This window comes from Eubalaena glacialis, chromosome 2, assembly GCF_028564815.1.
Source record: "Eubalaena glacialis isolate mEubGla1 chromosome 2, mEubGla1.1.hap2.+ XY, whole genome shotgun sequence".
In the NCBI taxonomy this organism is placed as follows: domain Eukaryota; kingdom Metazoa; phylum Chordata; class Mammalia; order Artiodactyla; family Balaenidae; genus Eubalaena; species Eubalaena glacialis.
Window position 1 is genome coordinate 99,810,606 of NC_083717.1, and position 8,348 is coordinate 99,818,953.

Here is an 8,348-nt window from a genome sequence, read left to right on the forward strand (position 1 = left end):
TCACAATTTGTATGGAAACACAAAAGACCCTGAATAGCCAAAGCAATCTTGAGAACGAAAAGTGGAGCTGGAGGAATCAGGCTCCCTGACTTCAGACTATATTACAAAGCTACAGTAATCAAGACAGTTTGGTACTGGCACAAAAACAGAAATATAGATCAATGGAACAGGATAGAAAGCCCAGAGATAAGCCCACGCACATATGGTCACCTTATCTTTGATAAAGGAGGCAAGCATATACAGTGGAGAAAAGACAGCCTCTTCAATAAGTGGTGCTGGGAAAATTGGACAGGTACATGTAAAAGTATGAAATTAGAACACTCCCTGACACCATACACAAAAATAAACTCAAAATGGATTAAAGACCTAAGTGTAAGGCCAGACACTATCAAACTCTTAGAGGAAAACATAGGCAGAACACTCTATGACATAAATCACAGCAAGATCCTTTTTGACCCAGGTCCTAGAGAAATGGAAATAAAAACACAAATAAACAAATGGGACCTAATGAAACTTAAAAGCTTTTGCACAGCAAAGGAAACCATAAACAAGACCAAAAGACAACCCTCAGAATGGGAGAAAATATTTGCAAATGAAGCAACTGACAAAGGATTAATCTCCAAGATTTACAAGCAGCTCATGCAGCTCAATAACAAAAAAACGAACAACCCAATCCAAAAATGGGCAGAAGACCTAAATAGACATTTCTCCAAAGAAGATATACAGATTGCCAACAGACACATGAAAGAATGCTCAACATCATTAATCATTAGAGAAATGCAAATCAAAACTACAATGAGGTATCATCTCACACCGGTCAGAATGGCCATCATCAAAAAATCTAGAAACAATAAATGCTGGAGAGGGTGTGGAGAAAAGGGAACACTCTTGCACTGTTGGTGGGAATGTAAATTGATACAGCCACTATGGAGAACAGTATGGAGGTTCCTTAAAAAACTAAAAATAGAACTACCATACGACCCAGCAATCCCACTACTGGGCATATACCCTGAGAAAACCATAATTCAGAAAGAGTCATGTACCAAAATATTCATTGCAGCTCTGTTTACAATAGCCAGGACATGGAAGCAACCTAGGTGTCCATCATCGGATGAATGGATAAAGAAGATGTGGCACATATATACAATGGAATATTACTCAGCCATAAAAAGAAATGAAATGGAGGTATTTGTAATGAGGTGGATGGAGTTAGAGTCTGTCATACAGAGTGAAGTAAGTCAGAAAGAGAAAAACAAATACAGTATGCTAACACATATATATGGAATCTAAGGAAAAAAAAATTTAAAAAGTCATGAAGAACCTAGTGGCAAGATGGGAATAAAGACACAGACCTACTAGAGAATGGACTTGAGGATATGGGGAGGGGGAGGGGTGAGATGTGACAGGGTGAGAGAGTGTTATGGACATATATACACTACCAAATGTAAAACAGATAGCTAATGGGAAGCAGCCGCATAGCACAGGGAGATCAGCTCGGTGCTTTGTGACCACCTAGAGGGGTGGGATAGGGAGGGTGGGAGGGAGGGAGATGCAAGAGGGAAGAGATATGGGAACACATGTATATGTATAACTGATTCACTTTGTTATAAAGCAGAAGCTAACACACCATTGTAAAGCAATTATACTTCAATAAAGATGTTTAAAAAAAAAAAACAAAAAAAAACATGTAAATGTTTGCCAGTATGTCAATATGAATATTCTTCTCATCCTGCTGCTTGGCAATAGGGCAACAGCTGAGTGTAAAATGAGAGTGTAAGCTCCTCAAAGTGGGAGCTCTTTTCCTTCTTTTGGAATCCATGCCTGTCCCCCATTCTTACTCTCAAGATCAGTACTGAGGATTACCTCAAGATGGCAGAGTAGAAGGATGGGCACTCACCTCTTCTTAAGAGAAAACCAAAATCACAACTAACTGCTAAACAACCACTGACAAAAAAAAAACGCTGGATCCTACCAAAAAAAGACACCCTACATCCAAAGACAAAGGAGAAGCCACAACGGGACAGTAGGAGGAGCGCAATCACCATAAAATCAAATCCCATACCTGCAAGGTGGGTGACCCACAAACTAGAAAACAATTATACAGCAGAAGCTCTCCCACTGGAGTGAAAGTTCTGAGCCCCATGTCTGGCTTCCCAGCTGGTGGGTCCAGCAATGGGAGGAGGAGTCTCCAGAGAATCTGGCTTTGAAGGTCAGTGGGATTTGACTGCAGGACTTCCACAGGACTGGGGGAAACAGAAACTCCACTCTTGGAGGGCACTCTCAAAATTTTTTGTGTACCAAGACCCAGGGGAAAAAAGCAGTGACCCCATAACAGACTGGGCCAGACCTACCTGCTAGTATTGGAGGGTCTCCTGCAGAGGCAGGGAACAGCTGTGGCTCGCTGTGGGGACAAAGACACTGGAAGCAGCAGTCCTGGGAAGTACTCATTGGCGTGAGGCCTCCCAGAGGCCAGCATTAACCCCACCAAACAGCCTGTAGACTCCAGTGCTTGGTTGCCTCAGGCTAAACCACCAACACTAGGAAAAAGAGCCCCACCCATCAGCAGACAAGCAGATTAAAGTTTTACTGAGCACAGCCCTGCCCACCAGAGGGACAAAACCCAGCTCTACCCACCACCAGTCCCTCCCGCCTCATCCACCAGAGGGCAGACAGCAGAAGCAAGAAGAAATACAGTCCTGCAGGCTGCAAAACAAAAACCACAATCCCGGAAAGTTACACAAAATGAAACAGCAGAGGATTATGTCCCAGATGAAGGAACAAGATAAAAAACCCAGAAAAACAACTAAGTGAAGTGGAGATAGGCAACCTTCCAGAAAAAAATAATCAGAATAATGATAGTGAAGATGATCCATGATCTCAGAAAAAGAATGCAGGCAAGGCTCCTCGCCGGATCTGTGGATCTCTCCGGCAGTCGGGCTGTCTTTGAGGACCCTGCCCCGTGACTGGGAGAGACGCAGCAAGCCTGGCGTGGGGTGTGAATGAGGACGCAGTGGGGCAACTGCCCACTGGCATCCTCTGCACTGCCCTCTGCCCCCCACCCAGAGTGGGAAGTAAAGATCAAACCCAAAGGGAGGGAGGCTGGAGGCAGGAGCTGGCAGAGTCATGGGAAGGGCATGAACTGGGCCGAGAGGGTCTGGTGCTCCAGCCAGGTGTCAGGCCTGAGCCTCTGAGGTGCGAGAGCCGAGTTCAGGATACTGGTCCACCAGAGACCTCCCGACCCCTCATAATATCAATCAGTGTGAGCTCTCCGAGAGATCTCCGTCTCAACACAAAGACCCAGCTCCACTCAACGACCAGCAAGCTACAGTGCCGGACACGCTATGCCAAACAACTAGCAAGACAGGAACACAACCCCACCCATTAGCAGAGAGGCTGCCTAAAATCATAATAAGGTCACAGACACCCCGAAACACACCACTGGATGCAGTCCTGCCCACCAGAAAGACAAGATCCAGCCTCATCCACCAGAACACAGGCAACAGTCCCTTACACCAGGAAGCTTACACAACCCACTGAACCAACCTTATCCACTGGGGGAAGACACCAAAAACAATGGGAACTATGAACCTACAGCCTGAGAAAAGGAGACTCCAAACACAGTAAGTTAAGCAAAATGGGAAGACAGAGAAGTACACAGCAGCTGAAGGACCAAGGTAAAAACTCACCAGCCCAAACAAATCAAGAGGAAATAGGCCAGTCTACCTGAAAAAGAATTCAGAGTAATGATAGTAAAGATGATCCAAAATCTTGGAAATAGGATGGAGAAGATACAAGAAATGTTTAACAAGGACGCAGAAGAACTAAAGAGCAAACAAACAATGATGAACAACACAATAAATGAAATTAAAAATTCTCTAGAAGGAATCAATAGCAGAATAACTGAGGAAGAAGAACGGATAAGTGACCTGGAAGATAAAACAGTGGAAATAACTACCACAGAGCAGAATAAAGAAAAAAGAATGAAAAGAATTGAGGACAGTCTCAGAGACCTCTGGGACAACATTAAACGCACCAACATTCGAATTATAGGGGCCCCAGAAAAAGAAGACAAAAAGAAAGGCACTGAGAAAATATTTGAAGAGATTATAGTTGAAAACTTCCCTAATATGGGAAAGGAAATAGTCGATCAAGTCCAGGAAGCGCAGAGAGTCCCATACAGGATAAATCCAAGAAGAAACATGCCAAGACACATATTAATCAAACTATCAAAAATTAAATACAAAGAAAAAATATTAAAAGCAGCAAGGGAAAAGCAACAAATAACATACAAGGGAATCCCCATAAGGTTAACAGCTGATCTTTCAGCAGAAACTCTGCAAGCCAGAAGGGAGTGGCAGGACATATTCAAAGTGATGACAGGGAAAAACCTACAACCATGATTACTCTACCCAGCAAGGATCTCTTTCAGATTCGATGGAGAAATTAAAAATTTTACAGATAAGCAAAAGTTAAGAGAATTCAGCTCCACCAAACCAGCTTTACAACAAATGCTAAAGGAACTTCTCTAGGCAGGAAACACAAGAGAAGGAAAAGAGCTACAATAACAAACCCAAAACAATTAAGAAAATGGTAATAGGAACATACACATCAATAAATAACTTAGATGTAAATGGATTAAATGCTCCAACCAAAAGGCACAGACTGGCTGAATGGATACAAAAATAACACCCACACATATGCTGTCTACAACAGACCCACTTCAGACCTAGGGACACATACAGCCTGAAAGTGAGGGGATGGAAAAAGATATTCCATGCAAATGGAAATCAAAAGAAAGCTGGAGTAGCAATTCTCGTATCAGACAAAATAGACTTTATAATAAAGACTATTACAAGAGACAAAGAAGGACACTACATAATGATTAAGGGATCAACCCAAGAAGAAAATATAACAATTGTAAATATTTATGCACTCAACATAGGAGCACCTCAATACACAAGGCAAATGCTAACAGCCATAAAAAGGGAAATTGACAGTAACACAATCATAGCAGAGGACTTTAACACCCCACTTTCACCAATGGACAGATCACCCCAAATGAAAGTAAATAAGGAAACACAAGCTTTAAATGATACAGTAAACAAGATGGACTTCATTGATATTTATAGGACATTCCATCCAAAAACAACAGAATATACTTTCTTCTCAAGTACTCATGGAACATTCTCCAGGATAGATCATATTTTGGGTCACAGATCAAGCCTTGGTAAATTTAAGAAAACTGAAATTGAATCAAGTATCTTTTCTGACCACAACACTATAAGAGTAGATATCAATTACTGGAAAAAAACTATAAAAAATACAAACACATGGAGGCTAAACAATACACTACAAAAGAACCAAGGGATCACTGAAGAAATGAAAGAGGAAATCAAAAAATACCTAGAAACGAATGACAATAAAAACACGATGACCCAAAACCGATGGGATGCAGCAAAAGCACCTCTAAGAGGGAAGTTTATAGCAATACAATCTTACCTCAAGAAACAAGAAACATCTCAAATAAACAACCCAACCTTACACCTAAAGCAATTAGAGAAAGAAGAACAAAAAAACCCCAAAGCTAGCAGAAGGAAAGAAATCATAAAGATCAGATCAGATAAATTAAAAAGAAATGAAGGAAACAGTAGCAAAGATCAATAAAACTAAAAGCTGGTTCTTTGAGAAGATAAACGAAATTGATAAACCATTAGCCAGACTCATCAAGAAAAAGAGGGAGAGGACTCAAATCAATAAAATTAGGAATGAAAAAGAAGTAACAACTGACACTGCAGAAATACAAAGGATCATGAGAGATTACTACAAGCAACTCTATGCCAATAAAATGAATAACCTGGAAGAAATGGACAAATTCTTAGAAAAGCACCACCTTCCTAGACTGAACCAGGGAGAAACAGAAAAAATAGACCAGTCACAAGCACTGAAATTGAAACTGTGATTAAAAATCTTCCAACAAACAAAAGTCCAGGACCAGATGGCTTCACAGGCAAATTCTATCAAACATTTAGAGAAGAGCTAACACCTATCCTTCTCAAACTCTTCCAAAATATAGCAGAGGGAGGAACACTCCCAAACTCTTTCTACGAGGCCACCATTACCCTGATACCAAAACCAGACAAAGATGTCACAAAAAAAGAAAACTACAGGCCAGTATCACTGATGAACATAGATGCAAAAATCCTCAACAAAATACTAGCAAACAGAATCCAAAAGCACATTAAAAGGACCATACACCATGATCAAATAGGGTTTATCCCAGGAATGCAAGGATTCTTCAATATACGCAAATCAATCAATGTGATACACCATATTAACAAACTGAAGGGTAAAAATCATATGATCATCTCAATAAATGCAGAAAAAGCTTTTGACAAAATTCAACACCCATTTATGATAAAAACCCTCCAGAAAGTAGACATAGAGAGAACTTACCTCAACATAATAAAAACCATTTCTAACAAACACACAGCCAACATCGTTCTCAATGGTGAAAAACTGAAACCATTTCCACTAAGATCAGGAACAAGACAAGGTTGCCCAGACTCAACACTACTATTCAACATAGTTTTGGAAGTTTTAGCCACAGCAATCAGAGAAGAAAAAGAAATAAAAGGAATCCAAATCGGAAAAGAAGAAGTATAACTGTCACTGTATGCAGATGACATGATACTAAACATTGAGAATCCTAAAGATGTTACCAGAGAACTACTAGAGCTAATCAATGAATTTGATAAAGTAGCAGGATACAAAATTAATGCACAGAAATCTCTTGCATTCCTATACACTAATGATGAAAAATCTTAAAGAGAAATTAAGGAAACATTCCCATTTACCACTGCAACAAAAAGAATAAAATACCTAGCAGTAAACCTACCGAAGGAGACAAAAGACCTGTATGCATAAAAGTATAAGACACTGATAAAAGTAATTAAAGATGATACCAACAGATGGAGAGATATACCACGTTCTTGGATTGGAAGAATCAATATTGTGAAAATGACTATACTACCCAAAGCAATCTACAGATTCAATGCAATCCCTATCAAAATACCAATGGCGTTTTTCACAGAACTAGAACAAAAAATTTCACAATTTGTATGGAAACACAAAAGACCCCGAATAGCCAAAGCTATCTTAAGAAAGAAAAACGGAGCTGGAGGAATCAAGTTCCTGGACTTCAGACTATACTAGAAAGATACAGTAATCAAGACAGTATGGTACTGACACAAAAACAGAAATATAGATCAATGGAACAGGATAGAAAGCCCAGAGATAAACCCATGCACACATGGTCACCTTATCTTTGATAAAGGAGGCAAGAATATACAATGGAGAAAAGACAGCCTCTTCAATAAGTGGTGCTGGGAAAACTGGACAGCTACATGTAAAACAATGAAATTAGAACACTCCCTAACACCATACACAAAAATAAGCTCAAAATAGATTAAAGACCTAAATGTAAGGCCAGACACTATAAAACTCTTAGAGGAACACATAGGTAGAACACTCTATGACATCAATCACAGCAAGATCCTTTTTGACCCAGGTCCTAGAGAAATGGAAATAAAAACAAAAATTTAAAATGGGACCTAATGAAACTTAAAAGGTTTTGCACAGCAAAGGAAACCATAAACAAGATGAAAAGACAACCCTCAGAATAGCAGAAAATATTTGCAAATGAAACAACACACAAAGGATTATTCTCCAAAATATACAAGCAGCTCATGCAGCTCAATATGAAAAAAACAACCCAATCCAAAAATGGGCAGAAGACCTAAATAGACATTTCTCCAAAGAACATATAGAGAATGCCAACAAACACAAGAAAGGATGCTCAACATTACTAATCATTAGAGAAATGCAAATCAAACCTACAATGAGGTATCACCTCACACCGGTCAGAATGGCCATCATCAAATAGTCTACAAACAATAAATGCTGGAGAGGGTGTGGAGAAAAGGGAACCCTCTTGCACTGTTGGTGGGAATGTAAATTGATACAGCCACTATGGAGAACAGTATGGAGGTTCCTTAAAAAACTAAAACTAGAACTACCATATGACCCAACAATCCCACTACTGGGCATACACCCTGAGAAAACTGTAATTCAAAAAGAGTCATGTACCACAATGTTCACTGCAGCTCTATTTACAATAGCCAGGACATGGAAGCAACCTAAGTGTCCATTGACAGATGAATAGATAAAGAAGATGTGGCACATATATACAATGGAATATTACTCAGCCGTAAAAAGAAACGAAATTGAGTTATTTGTAGTGAGGTGGATGGACCTAGAGTCTGTCACACAGAGTGAAGTCAGAAAGAGAA